The 16,858-nt window shown below is 41.2% G+C and overlaps 1 protein-coding gene across 1 annotated transcript in view; it reads left to right on the forward strand.

Moving 5' to 3' along the window:
* Positions 1 to 910: 910 nt before the first annotated feature.
* STARD6 (StAR related lipid transfer domain containing 6) overlaps positions 911 to 16,858 on the forward strand; it is a 99,281-nt gene continuing 83,333 nt past the window's right edge. Inside the window, exon 1 of the mRNA XM_073629710.1 lies at positions 911 to 1,056. The gene's annotated coding sequence lies outside the window, so the exon portion shown is untranslated. The remainder of the gene's footprint in view (positions 1,057 to 16,858) is intronic.

The following is a 16,858-nucleotide window of genomic DNA, read 5'->3' on the forward strand; positions in this document are numbered from 1 at the left end:
TAAAAAAGTATTGAAAAATATATTTAAAATTTGAAATTATAGATTGTTTTTTTCCTATCGATCAGTAAGAGAACGATCAGAAATTGTTTTCGTTATATTTTTAAATGATATTTCCTCTGATTTCTCCTGTATTGAATTGTATTGTAACTGTACTGTCTGCCCTCATGTTGTTGTAAAGCTCTGCGCAAACTGCTGGCGCTATATAAATCCTGTATAACAATAATTATTATTATTAGGGCCCTCTGATTCCTCCGGTATTGAATTGTATTGTAACTGTACTGTCTGCCCTCATGTTGTTGTAAAGCGCTGCACAAACTGTTGGCGCTATATAAATCCTATATAATAATAATAAAATGTAAAAATAAATAATAAATTATTATAAATAAATTATTAAAAATGAAAAATAATAAAAATATATTAAAAAAAAAAAAAAATATATATATATATATATATATATATATATATATATATATATATATATATATATATATATTATAGTGTAAATTCTTTTTATTAAAAGGTTTTTAAACATAGAAAAAGATACATACAAACATTGAACATTATAAACATTTAGCACTACAATTCCCAGCACCAGTGTACAATGCAACTCCCATACCAAATAATAACAGACATCAGAAATTTAAAAAATATATTTTAAAATAAAAACATATTCAAAATAATTATATGTATTAAAAATAAAAATATTAAAAACCATACAAAAATATAATTTAAAATAAAAAAATAACATAATGTATTTTTAAAAAATAGGTCTGAATTTTTAAATTATAGATCCATTTCTTCCTATCGATCAGAAAAGGAATCGCTCATTTATCAAAGCGTGTATGGCTGCCATAGGGAATTAGGTTATTTTACATAATGCCTGCCTCTCAGAGAGCAGTTCTGCTTACAACTGCAGCTATCAACACCTCCACTTCCTGGCAGCTCTCCTCCGGTATGTTATGTCACCAACAGAGTCAGTCCCTGTGCATAGTACAGAAGACGTGGTCAGGGTGACAACCGCTGCTGCTGCTTCTCTGCAGGATCCCAGGCACTAAGGTAAGACTTGCCCAAGACTGGGGCTCAACAGAGAGCCAAGTGTGCCATGCCAAGAGTCTGTTCATGGCTGGCATCCCATTCATACTGCAATTATATTACTTTGCAGTCTGTGCCAAGGACTCACATTTTTATGGGGGCCATACACATAACGATATGATCAAAAAATAATCAGATAATATGATCAAATCTACAAATTATCAAAAAGACAATCATCGATTTTGAGCAACACCGATTAACTTCATCGAAATTACTCTGATCAGTCTGGCTAGAAAATTGAATCGTAGGAAAGAAGATAGTAGATAATACTTTAAAAAAAAAAAAAAATGTATATATATATATATATATGTGTATGTATGTGTGTGTGTGTGTGTGTATATATATATATATATATATATATATATATATATATATATATATATATATGTGTATATATATATGGCAATAAGTGTATGTTGCATCAAATGATCTTTTTTTTCGATTTTGGTTGTTTGAACGATTGTATTAATTTGCAGAGTTAGGAGGTTTGATATATGATTAAAAAAAAAAAAAATACACAGCATTCAACAAATGCTAGCGAGATTTTGTTTTTTATTCATACATATAACATATAAAAATGTTTATTTGTACATAGAAATATCTATTTAAGAATCGCAGTTTAAAATACCTATTGCTTAATTTGTACCAAAAAAAGTGCTAGTGTACATATCTATTATTATATAGATATCTTTTTAATAAAGTTTTTTTTTTTTTTTTTTTTGTAGATTACAGCACAACATATGTGATTAGACTGGGTCGAATATGCTATTTCAAACTTGTTTTCAATCAATTTTGAGTATATCATCCGATCGTATAAAACTATTTTAATTAGTGCGTTGGTGCCTGCCCTTGCTTCCAGTCGTATTTTTCTCCTGGACAGTAAAATTGATCTACAGTATGATCGCATATAAAATCATTCCGTGTGTATGGCCATCATTAAATATTCAATTATTCAATGCGATTAAAAAAAAACAAAAACGAAATAAATAAAAGAATTGTAAACCACAAACCCTCCATTTGATTTTAAACCCTGGCAAATCAGTCAGCTGTGGTTGATTTTTTGTCGATCATTTGTGGTCGATCGAACGAATATCTGCATGTGTGCCAGACAACTGATCATGATACAGATTGATTAAATGATTCGTCGTGCGACGTGGCTCCCAAACAAAATTGACGTCCTTTTTTCCCCACAAATAGAGCTTTCTTATCCCTGTATCCTCGTGTTCAGCAGACGGTCAGCTACAAGATAAAAGTGGTCTCTGTGGCATATTCGCCGCAAGATCACTTTTATCGGTGGCAGCAGAGGCCCCCCCCCTCCCGCCGCGATCCCGGCGCCCTCCGCCTCTTACCGGAGCCGTCGGAAGCGGCGGAGGCGATGGCATCCTCTCACTTGCTGCGCATGGAGACGAGTGAGGGGAAGATGGCCCCCACCTGTCTCCATGACACTGCAGGGTGGAAGCGACGTCAAAACGTCACTTCCGCACATACGTCTTAAAGGCACATTTTTTCAAATGACAACATTTTTTTTTTTTATTATTGCATTTAGGTCTAAATATGAGATCTGAGGTCTTTTTGACCCCAGATCTCATATTTAAGAGGACCTGTCATGCTTTTATTACAAGGAATGTTTACATTCCTTGTAATAGGTATAAAAGTGACCCAAATTTTTTTTTTTTTTAAAAACAGCTGAAAAAAAAATAAAATCAAGTAAAATAAATAAGAAAAAAAAAAATTTAAACGCCCCGTCCCGACGAGCTCGCGCGCAGAAGCGAACCCATATGTGAGTAGCGCCCACATATGAAAACGGTGTTCAAACCACACATGTGAGGTATCGCCGCGATCGATAGAGCGAGAGCAATAATTCTAGCCCTAGATCTCCTCTGTAACTCAAAACATGCAACCTGTAGAATTTTTTAAACGTCGCCTATGGAGATTTTTGAGGGTAAAAGTTTGACGCCATTCCACGAGCAGGCGCAATTTTGAAGCGCGACGTGTTGGGTATCAATTTACTTGGCGTAACATTATCTTTCACAATATAACAAAAAAATTGGGCTAACTTTACTGTTGTCTTATTTTTTTTTTAAAACAGTGCGCTTGTAAGACCACTGTGCAAATACGGTGTGAAAAAATGTATTGCAACGACCGCCATTTTATTCTCTATGGTGTTAGAAAAAAAAAAAAATGTTTGGGGGTTCTAAGTAATTTTCTAGCAAAAAAAAAACTGTTTTAAACATGTAAACACCAAAATCTCAAAACGAGGCTGGTCTTTAAGTGGTTACGTTTGGTCCACGTAAGCAGTTGAACCACTCCTGGGCTCTAAGTGAAACTGGCTCAGCAGGATCCCACAGGAAGATCCAGAGAAGTTGTCCTCAATTTAAAACAAGAAAGAGGCTGGATAGTGCATTATCACTAGTTTAAAAATGTATTTAGAAAAACATAACATCAGGGTACTCACATATTTTAGGTGCTTCCAACGCACCAAACTATAAAAGCATTAACCGCTTCAGCCCCGGACCATTTGGCTGGCAAAAGACCAGAGAACTTTTTTGCGACTTGGCACTGCGTCGCTTTAACTGACAATTGCGCGGTCGTACGACGTGGCTCCCAAACAAAATTGACGTCCTTTTTTCCCCCACAAATAGAGCTTTCTTTTGGTGATATTTGATCACCTCTGCGGTTTTTATTTTTTATAAACAAAAAAAAAGCGACAATTTTGAAAAAAACGCATTATTTTTTACTTTTTTGCTATGATAAATATCCCCCAAAAAATCTATAAAAAAAAAAACATTTTTTTTCCTCAGTTTAGGCCTTTTATTCTTCTACATATTTTTGGTAAAAAAAATAAATCGCAATAAGCGTTTATTGATTGGTTTGCACAAAAGTTATAGCGTCTACAAAAATAGGGGATAGTTTTATGGCATTTTTATTAATAATATATTTTTTTTTTTTTTTACTAGAAATGGCGGTGATCAGCGATTTTTTTTTTTTTTTTTTTTTTTTATCGTGGCTGCGACATTATGGCGGACAGATCGGACACTTTTGGTGCTATATTGGGACCATTCACATATATACAGCGATCAGTGCGATTAAAAATGCATTGATTACTGAGTAAATGTACATAACATCACCCACAAAGTGTGAGTGTAGTACAGGGGGTCCCCCCGAGTTACCAACCTCCGACTTGCGAACAACTCCTACTTACGAACGGGAGGCAGGTGACGTTCTGCACATGCGCGGCCACTTTTCGACGGCGGGCACATCGGAAAACGACGCCTGCGCATGCGCGACTACTTGACCGAACACCCGAAAAAATCGGAAAACGACGTCTGCGCATGCGCGGCTACTTAACAGAACATCGGAAAACATTGGAAAACGACATCTCTGCCGTTCTGCGCATGCGTCTCCCTAACAGGTTCGTAACTCGGGGACCCCCTGTATTTATAACAACACATATACCATGAAAATAATGCCAAAGCTTTCCACCTGAGACACGCGCCGCGCTTCCTGCTTCACGATCCTAGTGACGGACCGGCCCCTGCCTCATTCCCCAGCTGAGCTGCTATCTGTTGTACTGTGCAAGGCATGTAAGTGCTTTTTAAATAAGAGACAGTATTACACTAGATTGCCTCTTTGTGGCTCGTTCATGGGGGAGCCAATCTTTACAGATATAAGGATAAGAAGTGTTGGAGTTGCACTCTAAGGTGTAAGATTTTGAGGATTACCATTCACCATCTATTGAATGAAGTTTTATCGATATTGAAAACGATCGATTGGAGTAGCATTTGCCTTGGAGGACCCTGTTTTAACTGAGGAAGTTTCCCCTATACTTCATGCCTGGTGGTCACTTTGTGGCCAGAGATATCTGGTGAGCAGATGTATGTGTCACTTCGGGTGAAGCACTGTTTTACAGGAAATAAGCACACTGCACTTTACAAAGGCACGGTGTTGGAGACACAGTATACACAGATGAAATACACCAATATATAGATTTATTCATATTCATATATACCGTATATACTCGAGTAGAAGCCGAGTTTTTCAGCACATCGGCAGTATAAGCCCTCGGCTTATACTCGAGTCAAGTACTTTTCTGCAGCAGAGAATGACATTTTCTGAACCGATTTTTGGGGCCCCATATCTCAGGGTCACTTGGTGCTAGGAACCCCAAATTTGGTGCGCAAACCCTGTGTGGAACTAGCACTACAACATATACAAAGCTGGGGTTCCTAGCACCAAGTGGCCCTGAGATACGGGGCCCCAAAGTCGGTTCAGAAAACGTCATTCTCTGCTGCAGAAAAGTGCTTGATATTTTCCAAACTGACTTTGGGGCCCCGTATCTCGGGGTCACTTAGTGCTAGGAACCATGCTTTATGTTGTAGTGCTAGTTTCACTGGGTTTGCACACCAAATTCGGGGTTCCTAGCACCAAGTGGCCCCGAGATACGGGGCCCCAAAGTCGGTCAACTGTGTCCATCTGCAGCTATGTCATTTCGGGACCCTTTGGGTCCAGAGACCCCAAATTTTGGCTGCAGCTAGGGGGCATCTAGGAACCCTTAACTACCGAGTTTGAAGTTCGGGGGACCTATTGCTGCAAATGGGCACAGTGAGGCTGAACATGGGCACAGCGAGGCTGCAAATGGGCACAGCGAGGCTGCAAATGGGCACAGTTAGGCATGCAAATGGGCACAGTGAGGCTGCAAATGGGCACAGTGAGGCTGCAAATGGGCATTGTTGTCCCTCTTTTCCACTTACAGTAGCTGCGCATTTCTCACCCTAGGCTTATAGTCGAGTCAATAAGTTTTCCCAGTTTTTTTGTGGTAAAATTATGTGCCTCGGCTTATATTCGGGTCGGCTTATACTCGAGTATATACGGTATGTTGGACTGTTTTGGCATTATTTTCATGGTATATGTGTTGTTATAAATACTACACACACACACTTTGTGGGTGATGTTATGTGTATATATATATATATATATATATATATATATATATATATATATATATATATAGTTTTGCGCCCAATTTTTCATTATTTAAGCTTTATTAGTTTTCACCAATTTTTCACAATATTGTTCTGTATATTTTTTCTGGCGCCGTTTCTCATTTTATTTTTTGCTACTGTGTAAATGTGACTGGCAGTGAAGGGGTTAACCACTAGGGGGCAGTGAAGGGGTTAAGTGTGTCCTAGGGAGTGATTCTAACTGTGAGGGGGGATAGGCTATTTGTGACACGAAACTGATCACCGATTACAGGGAGCGGTGATCAGTGTCACTAGGCAGAACCGGGAAATGCTTGTTTACATCAGCATTTCCCCGTTCTTCCTCTCCGTGAGACGATTGCGGGTATCCCCACGGACATCGAGTCCGCGGGACCAGCGGTCACACTCACGGAGCTCGCAGCGGGGCGTGTGTATCGGCGTGAGCCAGTCGGCAAGCGGTTAAGCATAGGATTCCTCTCCAAATTACTTCCAAACTTGTATGTGTCAGCAGCTTGTATCCCCCTGAGGAAGACACGTGATTAGCCCTGTGACGTCACATGTAGGGGAGGGGCCAGGACGGTGGAGGAGCTCAGATACATGCTTGTTTGTGCAAGCTGCTGACACATACAAGTTTGGAAGTCGCTTGGAGAGGAAACCTATGCTGAATGCTTTTATAGTTTGGTGCGCTGGAAGCACTTAAAATATGTGAGTACCCTGATGTTATGTTTTCTAAATAAGTTTTTAAACTAGTGATAATGCACTATTCAGCCTCTTTCTGGTTTTAAATTGAGGACAACTTCTCTGGATCTTCCTGTGGGATCCTGCTGAGCCAGTTTCACTTAGAGCCCAGGAGTGGTTCAATTGCTTATGTGGACCAAACTTAAGTGTGCGTTCACACTGGGGGGAGGGGAGCACGTGTGTGAAGTCACCCTCTTCTGATCAGGATTGTCATGACTAGAGTCACCTTTTGGACATTTAAAAGGAATAATACCCCAATTTGCACTTTTGTCTCTGTGGATTGATGTAAATTGGGAGAAAAAATCTCTTTTTTTTTTTTTTTTTTTTTTTTGGACACTTGATATTAAGGAATAATACTACATTTTTTTCACTGTGAGCTTGCTTGTTATACAAAAAATATTTTTTTTTTATATTCATAGTTACATTTTTTAGCAATATTGATTTTCATTGTTTATGCCACTATTTATGCATTTGTAAGGTTCAGTATCACACAGCGCTGCATTTTTTTGTTTTTTGTATAAAAGTTAAGATCCAACATTGTATTGTATGGAAATAGACCATTCTTTCAATAAATATCATATGTGTTGCATCATTCAATGATTTAATAGATAACAAATCCTTTTTTTTTTTTGTGATTGCTCGTGCCAAGATCGATCACATGTGCATGTGTATATCTACCTTTACACTGGTCACATCTTTGGAACGGCATACTTATTTTTATGCTGTATTGGTGTGTTTTTTTTCACCAACAGCAAATACAGTGCCTTGAAAAAGTATTCATACCCCTTGACATTTTCCAAATTTTGTCATGTTATAACCAAAAATGTAAATGTATTTTATTGGGATTTTATGTGATGGACCACCACAAAGCGGTAAATAATTGTGAAAGGAAAATGATAAATGGTTTTCAATTTTTTTTTACAAATAAATATGTGAAAAGTGTGGCGTACATTTGTATTCAGCCCCCCCTGAGTCAATACTTTGCAGAACAACCTTTCACTGCAATTACAGCTACAAGTCTTTTTGGGGATGTCTCTACCAGCTTTGCACATCTAGAGAGTGATATTTTTGCCCATTTTTCTTTGCAAAATAGCTCAAGCTCTGTCAGATTGGATGGAGAGCGTCTGTGAACAGCAATTTTCAAGTCTTGCCACGGATTCTCAATTGGATTTAGGTCTGGACTTTGACTGGGCCATTCTAACACATGAATATACTTTGATCTAAACCATTCCATTGCAGCTCTGGCTGTATGTTTAGGGTCGTTGTCCTGCTGGAAGGTGAACCTCTGCCCAAGTCTCAAGTCTTTTTCAGACTCTAACAGGTTTTCTTCTAAGATTGTCCTGTATTTGGCTCCATCCATCTTCCCATCAACTCTGAACAGCTTCCCTGTCCCTGCTGAAGAAAAGCATCCCCACAACATGATGCTGCCACCACCATGTTTCACGGTGGGGATGGTGTGTTCAGGCTTGTGTGCAGTGTTAGTTTTCTGCCACACATAGCGTTTTTCTTTTAGGTCAAAAAGTTAAATTTTTGTCTTATCTGACCACATGTTTGCTGTGTCCCCCACATGGCTTCTTACAAACTGCCAATGGGAATTCTTATGGCTTTCTTTCAATAATAGCTTTCTTCTTGCCACTCTTCTATAAAGGGCAGATTTGTGGAGAGCACGACTAATAGTTGCCCTGTGGACAGATTTTCCCATCTGAGCTGTGGATCTCGGCAGCTCCTCCAGAGTTACCATGGGCTTCTTGGCTGTTTCTCTGATTAATGCTCTCCTTGCCCGGCCTGTCAGTTTAGGTGGACGGCCATGTCTTGGTAGATTTGCAGTTATGCCATACACTTTACATTTTCGAATGATGGATTGAACAGAGCTCCATGAGATGTTCAAAGCTTGGGATATTCTGTTATAACCTAACCCTGCTTTAAACTTCTCCACAACTGTATCCCTGACCTGTCTGGTGTGTTCCTTGGCCTTCATGATGCTGTTTGTTCACTAAGGTTCTCTAGAAAACCTCTGAGGGCTTCACAGAACAGCTGAATTTATACTGAGATTAAATTACACACAGGTGGACTCTATTTACTAATTAAGTGACTTCTGAATGCAATTTGTTCCACGTCACACTTTTCACATATTTATTTGTATAAAAAATTGAAAACCATTTATCATTTTCCTTCCACTTCACAATTATGTGCCACTTTGTGTTGGTCTATCACATAAAATTCCAATAAAATACATTTACGTTTTTGGTTGTAACATGACAAAATGTGGAAAATGTCAAGGGGTATGAATATTTTTGCAAGGCGCTGTAATCTACAAAATTCTGCATTATCTTTGTCTCCAGCGAGAGTACAGTCTGAATTTTCAGTCTGTCCCCATTAATTTTTGTCCCTGAAAATGGCTTGAGTTTTCAGAATAAACTGCCCCATACAATTCCCCTTTTTGTGCGATCCAACATAGTGTATACAGTGGGGAAAATAATGATTTGATCCCCTGCAGATTTTGTAGGTTTGCCCACTTACAAAGAAATGAAGGGTCTATACTTTTTTGTCATAGGTGCATTTTAAATAATAGGGACAGAATAGCAACCGAAAATCCAGAAAAAAACATGATACAGGTGTAGCGCCCTCTAATTTAGGGTAGGTGCTATAGTGAAGTTTGGTAGTGCAGGATCTAGTTGCAGGTAAATTTAATTAGGCCTGGGGTCCTTTTCTAGGCCTGGTTGTTTTGATTCAGGAGTGGGAGTGTCAGAGTAGTGGGGGGGTGTGGCCACCTACACTTAGGCTCAGAGATACCTCCTCTGCCTGACGGTGAATTGTTCTGGAAAAGGAGAGGATGGGCTGAGATCTGAGTGGCAAGAAACTCATGTGAGAGTTCTGACCAATCATTAATTGGTTTGGTCGAGAGGAGGTCTCTCATATAAGGGGGGTCACATGCTCCAGAAAAGGGGAGGGCCTGGGGCAGAGGAAGAGAAGGAGGTCAGGAGAGAGATTCCAGGGAGACCGAGGCCTAGAGTTCCAAGAGGCCAAGGGCCTGAGGGGCCCTGAAGGAGGAGAGTCTTGAGTAATGCTCTCAAAGGAGGTCCAGGGATGGACGCCTGGAGTGCCGAGGAGCCAGCATGTAAGGCTGGGGAACGTGCCAGGCATTCCCATTTGGGGGATGTGCCGGTCGAGCGAGGAGGAAGTAGGAGTCAAGCGAAAGGAGTAGACTGGCGGATAGACTTTCTGTGACCAGAAAAACAGACTGTCGATTGTGGAGAACAGGTCAGTGAAATCCAAAGAAGCAAGTGCAGGAGTGAGAGAAGTGACATGTGGTGAGGCTACAGAACACAGTATAAGCCATAAGAATAGAAACTTCCAAAGACTGTCGGGTCATGAAGAAGGCAGTGTAAGCCTTAGACCTTAGAGAATTAATGCCTCAAAGGAATTCTATCAGTCAAGCAGAGGGAATTATTCAGAGTGATGCCTTTTGTTCAACTTGGGAGTGCTACGCAAGGGAAAGTCCAGTAACAAAAGCTACGGCTATGGATGATACCCTCACAAAGTGGGATCTGGTGGAGCATCTCATATCTACCTATGAATAACCCCCCAGGCTATCCTCACGAATAAAGAGCAATAAAGCTTCAATAATGACTGTTTGGTGTCATGTACTTGGTGATGAGAGATAGGAAGCAGAGTGATTGGCAAATTGCTATAACCAACTCAGCAGCACCTACAGGGGGAACGCTACACATATCTTATACATTGATTTGCAGTTCAGCGAGTAAAATAAGTATTTGATCTCCAAGCAAAACATGACTTAGTACTTGGTGGAGAAATCCATGTTGGCAAGCACAGAGGCAAGATGTTTCTTGTAGTTGGTTACCAGGTTTGCACACATCTCAGGAGGGATTTTGATTCACTCTTCTTTACAGATCTTCTCTAAATCCTTAAGATTTCTTGGCTGTCTCTTGGCAACTTGAAGTTTCAGCTCCCTCCATAAATTTTCTATAGGATTAAGGTCTAGAGACTGACTAGGCCACTCCATGACCTTAATGTGCTTCTTCTTGAGCCACTCCTTTGTTGCCTTGGCGGTATGTTTTGGGTCATTGTCATGCTGGAAGACCCATCCACGACCCATCTTCAGTGTTCTGGCTAAGGGAAGAAGGTTCTCATCCAAGATTTTACAACACATGGCTCCATCCATTGGCCCCTCAATGCGGCAAAGTCAGCCTGTACCTTTTAGCAGAGAAACGGCCCCAAAGCACGATGTTGCCATCTCTGTGCTTGACTGTAGGGATGATGTTCTTGGGGGGCATAGTCAGCATTTTTCTTCCTATCTAGCTGCTCGATTGCTATTACAAGCACTTTCCGAGGCTCTCTTGGGCTCTTCCATCCCACCAGGAGACCTGAGCTACTAGCCGGCACATTTGCCTAGTCGGAGACCCATACAAAGCTAGGATCAGCTTTGGTCGGGTCTGGTAACCCAGAAGCGATGACTTTACTTCCGGTTTACCTGGATGTCACCTGTGCCATATTGGTGTTTTGAATGCTTTCAAAGGCAGAGAAGGGATTTGGGGTCTTATAAACCCCAGATCCCTCCATAAAGAGTACCTGTCACATGCCTATTGGCGGCGGTGCTAGCAGGCAAGGGGGAACGTGAACATCGGTTCCGCGCGCAAACAGTGATCGTCTCACACATGTGAGGTATCGCCGTGAATGTCAGATCATGGGCAGTAATTTTCTAGCACCAGACCTCCTCTGTAAGTGTAAAGTAGTAACATGTGAAGGCTTTTAAAGTGTCACCTATGGATAGTAAAATTTACATTGTCACCGTTGCATGGGCATGCGCAATTTTAAAGCGTAACATGTTTACTTTTACTTGATATAATATTATCTGTTATATTTTACAAAAAAATTGGGTTATGTATTTTTTTTTTTTTTACTTCTTTTTTTCTTCTTCAGAAGAATGAGTTTCAGTCCTCCCAAATGCTGCATTGTAAATCTATTCTTGTAGACCCCCACCGCTCCAGACCCTTATCAGTCAATACAACTGGCCTGTGAACCCATAGAGGTCATAGATAGACATCAGACACAAAACAGTGGGCTGCCTATCAGTCATTGACACTCACTAGAAGCTTACTATGCTCTTTCTTTTCCACTTACTTTTCTGCTTTTTAAATGCAGACGATTGAGGGGAACTCACGAAGATTGTCGAACATGGAAAAGTGCTCCAAAATGAATATATTCCTATGCTAAGGGCATGAAATTATTTTACCTAGGGTTATACTTATGTTAAAAAAAATTGTATAGCAGTTCGCCCAGTGTGCGTACATTTGTTCTGTGTAAATGGGGTAAAAAAAAAAACAGTTATTATTAGGCTATTTCCTGCGCTGGTCGCATGATTTTCATTGAACATAAAATTCCCAACTTGCCTATGAGACAGCACTACAGTGCCTTGAAAAATTATTCATACCCCTTGAAATGTTCCACATTTTGTCATGTTTCAATAAAAAAGCAAATGTATTTTATTGGGCTTTTAGTGGCACATAATTGTGAAGTGGAAGGAAAATGATAAATGTTTTTTATATTTTTTTTACAAATAAATATCTGAAAAGTGTGGCGTGTATTTGTATTCAGCCCCCTTTACTCCGATGCCCCTAACTAAAATCTAGTGGAACCAATTGCCTTCAGAAGTCACCTAATTAGTAAATAGTTTGCACCTGTGCATAATTTTATCTCAGTATAAATACAGCTGTTCCGTGAAGCCCTCAGAGGTTTGTTAGAGAACCTTAGTGAACAAACAGCTTAATGAAGGCCAAGGAACACACCAGACAGGTCAGGGATAAAGTTATGGGGACGTTTAAAGCAGGGTTAGGTTATAAAAAAAATATCGCAAGCTTTGAACATCTCACGGAGCACTGTTCAAACCATCACCTGAAAATGGAAAGAGTATGGCACAACTGCAAACCTACCAAGACATGGCCGTCCACCTAAACTGACAGGCCAGACAAGGAGAGCATTAATCAGAGAAGCAGCCAAGAGGCCCATGGTAACTCTGGAGGAGCTGCAGAGATCCACAGAGATCCTTATGGAAGAATGGCAAGAAGAAAGCCATTGTTGAAAGAAAGCCATAAGATGTCCCATTTGCAGTTTGCGAGAAGCCATGTGAGGGACACAGCAAACATGTGGAAGAAGGTGCTCTGGACAGATGAGACAGAAATTTAACTTTTTGGCCTAAAAGCAAAACGCTATGTGTGGTGGAAAACTAACACTGCACATCACCCTGAACACACCATCCCCACTGTGAAACATGGTGGTGGCAACATCATGTTGTGGGGATGCTTTTCTTCAGCAGGGACAGGGAAGCTGGTCAGAGTTGATGGGAAGATGGATGGAGCCAAATACAGGGCAATCTTAGAAGAAAACCTGTTAGAGTCTGCAAAAGACTTGAGACTGGGGCAGAGGTTCGCCTTCTAGCAGGACAACGACCCTAAACATACAGCCAGAGCTATAATGGAATGATTTAGATCAAAGCATTTTCATGTGTTAGAATGGCCAAGTCAAAGTTCAGACCTAAATCCAATTAAGACTCTGTGACAAGACTTGAAAATTGCTGTTTACAGACACTTTCCATCCAATCTGACAGAGCTTGAGCTATTTTGCAAAGAAGAATTGGCAAAAACCTTAGTTACACTTATCAGTAACTGTATTTCTACGAGTCCTCAGGACAGCACCTGGAGAGAGCGCAGCTCCACCCATTTTCCTAGGAAACACTGCAGTCAGTTTCTTTAAAGACCAATCATTTCCACCATGGCCTCAGTTGTTTATAGAGTACCTCCAGCCATGCTGAAATTAGATAAGCAGAACATAGCAATAACACAACATTTTATAACACAACTAGGGCGGGTCATCGGTGCTGTCCTGAAAGACACGTAGAAATACAGTTACCGGTAAGTCTAACTAAGGTTTTCTTACCTCGTCTTTCAGGACAGCACCTGGAGATGATAAGAGAGTACTTTTTCTAGGGTGGGACCACCAAATGATTGCCCTGATGCTTAGAGCAAGTCCAACCTGTAGTGGCGGGTAAAGGTGGAAAAACTTGTCCACGTAGCCTCCTTGCAGATTCATCCCGGTGAAGCCCTTGCTTGTTCTGCCCAGGACGTTGCTACTGCCCGGGTCAAATGGGCCACTACCCCTGCGGGAGGATCTACCCCTGAAGCTTTGTAGGCTCCATTGATGGCCATTCGCAACCATCTTTCTATGGTGTTCTTAGAAGCACTGTACCCTTTATGCGGGCCTGTGAACAATATAAACAAAGAATTTGATCTGAATTCTCTTGTGACCTAGAGTATACATCTTCTTACATCCAGGCTATGAAAAGATCTTTCCTTAGTGCCGGATGGTGTAGGGCAAAAGGTTGGGAGAACTATTTCCTGAGACCTATGAAATACTGATGAAACCTTTGGTAGAAAACCTGGGTCAGTTCTTAGCACTACCCGATCCGGAAAAAGAGAAAAAATGGTACAATGATAGATAGATGTAACCGCCACTAATAGTGCTAATTTGAGCGACCAAAATTTGATTGTCGCTTCCTCCGGATGTTCAAAGGGTTTTTTCATCAAACCCTGTAATACCACCGATAAGTCCCACTTTGGAAAAAACTTAAAAGGTATTGGCCCAGCTCTGGCCAATGCCTTAAAAATCTTATAAAAAGCGTATCCTACCTACCTCTATACCGATAGAGCGGCCACTTAGACCTTTAAAGTACTAGCCGCTAACCCCTTCTCCATTCCCTCACAGAACAGAAATAACTTCCTGTGGTGAAAAAACTTTAGTCATACACCAGGAATTGAAACATTTCCATGTTTGAAAATAAATTGCCCTAGTGACCTTCTTTCTGCTATTTAATAGGGTTGAGACTAGTTTATTGGACAAACCCTTTCTTTTTAGGATTTACTCCTCAGTAACCAGGCTGTCAATCTGAGATGCTCGATATTGGGATGTTGAAGGGGCCCCTGAGTTAGAAGGTCTTTTCGTAAAGGAAAAAAAACAGTGGGGTTCCACTGCCATCTTCTGTATGGTTGAAAATCTTGCCCTCCCTTTGCAGTTTCTTGAGTACCAACAAGATCATCTGAAAAGGTGGAAAGTTGTAGCACAAGTGGAAAGTCCATGGCTGCGCTAGTGCGTCCAGTCCGTCGGCTTGATCTCGCCTGTCCCGGGAGAAATAAACCTCCACCTCTGCGTTGGCCTGGGATGCGAACAGGTTGGTCTGGAGGGCTCCCCATTTTCCTATTATCATCTGGATTACTTCTGAATTCAGACTCCCACTCTGATTCCAGTACTCTTTCCCTGCTTAGGAAATCTGCTATAAGATTCAGATCGCCCTTTAGGTTGCGTTCTGCCCAGGACAGAATCTGAAGGGCCGAGGACAGCAACACTCTGCTTCTTGTGCCTCCCTGTTTTGTTATGTAGGCCACTGCTATGGCGTTGTCCGACAACACCTGAATGTGGTGACCTTGGACCTGATCCTTGAAGGCCCACAGTCCCAGAACAATGGCCCTTAGTTCCCTCTACTACTACTCTGCAGCAAAATCTGCAAGCAGCAAGATTTTTCTGTGTTTCAGATGTGTTTCCTGTGTGTTTTTGGGTTGCCTGCGCCTGTGAAAAATGGACATGCGACATAAAAACCCACCAATAATGTAAAAATTTGAATGGAAAGCTGTGTTTTTGGTGTGGTTTTTCAACACCACAACAAAGATGCAGCATGCAGGACTTTTCAAAATGCACTGCACCCACAGTCCCATAGGATTTAAAGGGAAACATTTGTCTTGCGTTTTTCTTGCAGAGTAAAAACGCAGGAAAAACGTATCAGTGTGAAAGGGGCCTTAGGCTACTTTCACACTGGTGATTAGGGCTGGTGCAATTGGTGCAAATTGTAACAGTACCTGATGAGGCTCGCAGCAGTTAGGGGTGGCTGCTGGCCCCCTTCGCTATATTGACATTTCGCCAGTCCGGCGTCCAGCAGCAATCGGCACAGGTAATCATTGGTCATTCAGAGAGGCACGAATAGCTGTGGCCCCTGGTGAAATGTCATTATAGTAAAGGAGGCCTGCTGCCTCACCTACCTGCTAACAGCTGCAACAGGAATCTCTGATACCTGACACTATTATTCACACCAGCCTAATCGCCAATGTGAATGTAGCCATCAGCTGTTAGTGCTTTGCATTCCTTAAACAATTTAATTGCTAATGTACAGCACATTAATTACTGGATGTGGACTTTAGGAAAAATAGGGCAGGCAGGAAAAGAAGCTGGAGTTGAGCTTTAGGCTCGGTTCACACTGGAACCGGCTGCGGATCACACAGGAACGCTGTGCGTCCCCGTTCTCTGTTTCAGGGACAAATCAGGGCTGAATCTTTGCCTGAATTCGGCCCTGAAACAGAGCCAAAGACGCACAGCGATTCTGTGCGGTGCACTCTGCAGCCGCCGTGGAGATATGTGAACCGGCTCCATAGAGAGCTGGTCACATTCTCCTGCTATGCGAATTGGATGCGGCGAAATCCACATCCAATTCTCATAGGTGTGAACCCAGCCTTTAAAGTGAACCAGACAAACTTTCTAAGGTAACAAAAGACACCTTCAGGCACCTTAGCAGGACTAGTTAAAGCTTATCAGGGAGTAGGGCCTTCTTTAATATTGACTGGACCCTGAGCAAACATTTTCTTGGACCCCCTCTTCCATGCAATTTTGCTCTCCACATGCTCTGAGTCTACAATAAATAGCAGCTAGACTCAAAATCAGTTTACTGAATCAAATCAGGCAGCGATTGCAATTGGTTGCCAAAGGTTACAGTGTATCATTACCGCTCACTGACTGGCTGCTAGAGGTTACAGCACACATTATGGCTCACTGATTATTTGCTAGAGGCTACAGCAAATGACTTGTGATTGTTGATTGGTTGCTAGAGATTACTGGACATCTTTACTGCTCACTGATTGATTGCTAGAGGTTACCAGACATCTATACTACTCACTAATTGGTTGTTAAAGGTTACAGCACATTATTACTGC

The sequence above is a fragment of the Aquarana catesbeiana genome, linkage group LG01 (assembly GCF_042186555.1).
Source record: "Aquarana catesbeiana isolate 2022-GZ linkage group LG01, ASM4218655v1, whole genome shotgun sequence".
In the NCBI taxonomy this organism is placed as follows: domain Eukaryota; kingdom Metazoa; phylum Chordata; class Amphibia; order Anura; family Ranidae; genus Aquarana; species Aquarana catesbeiana.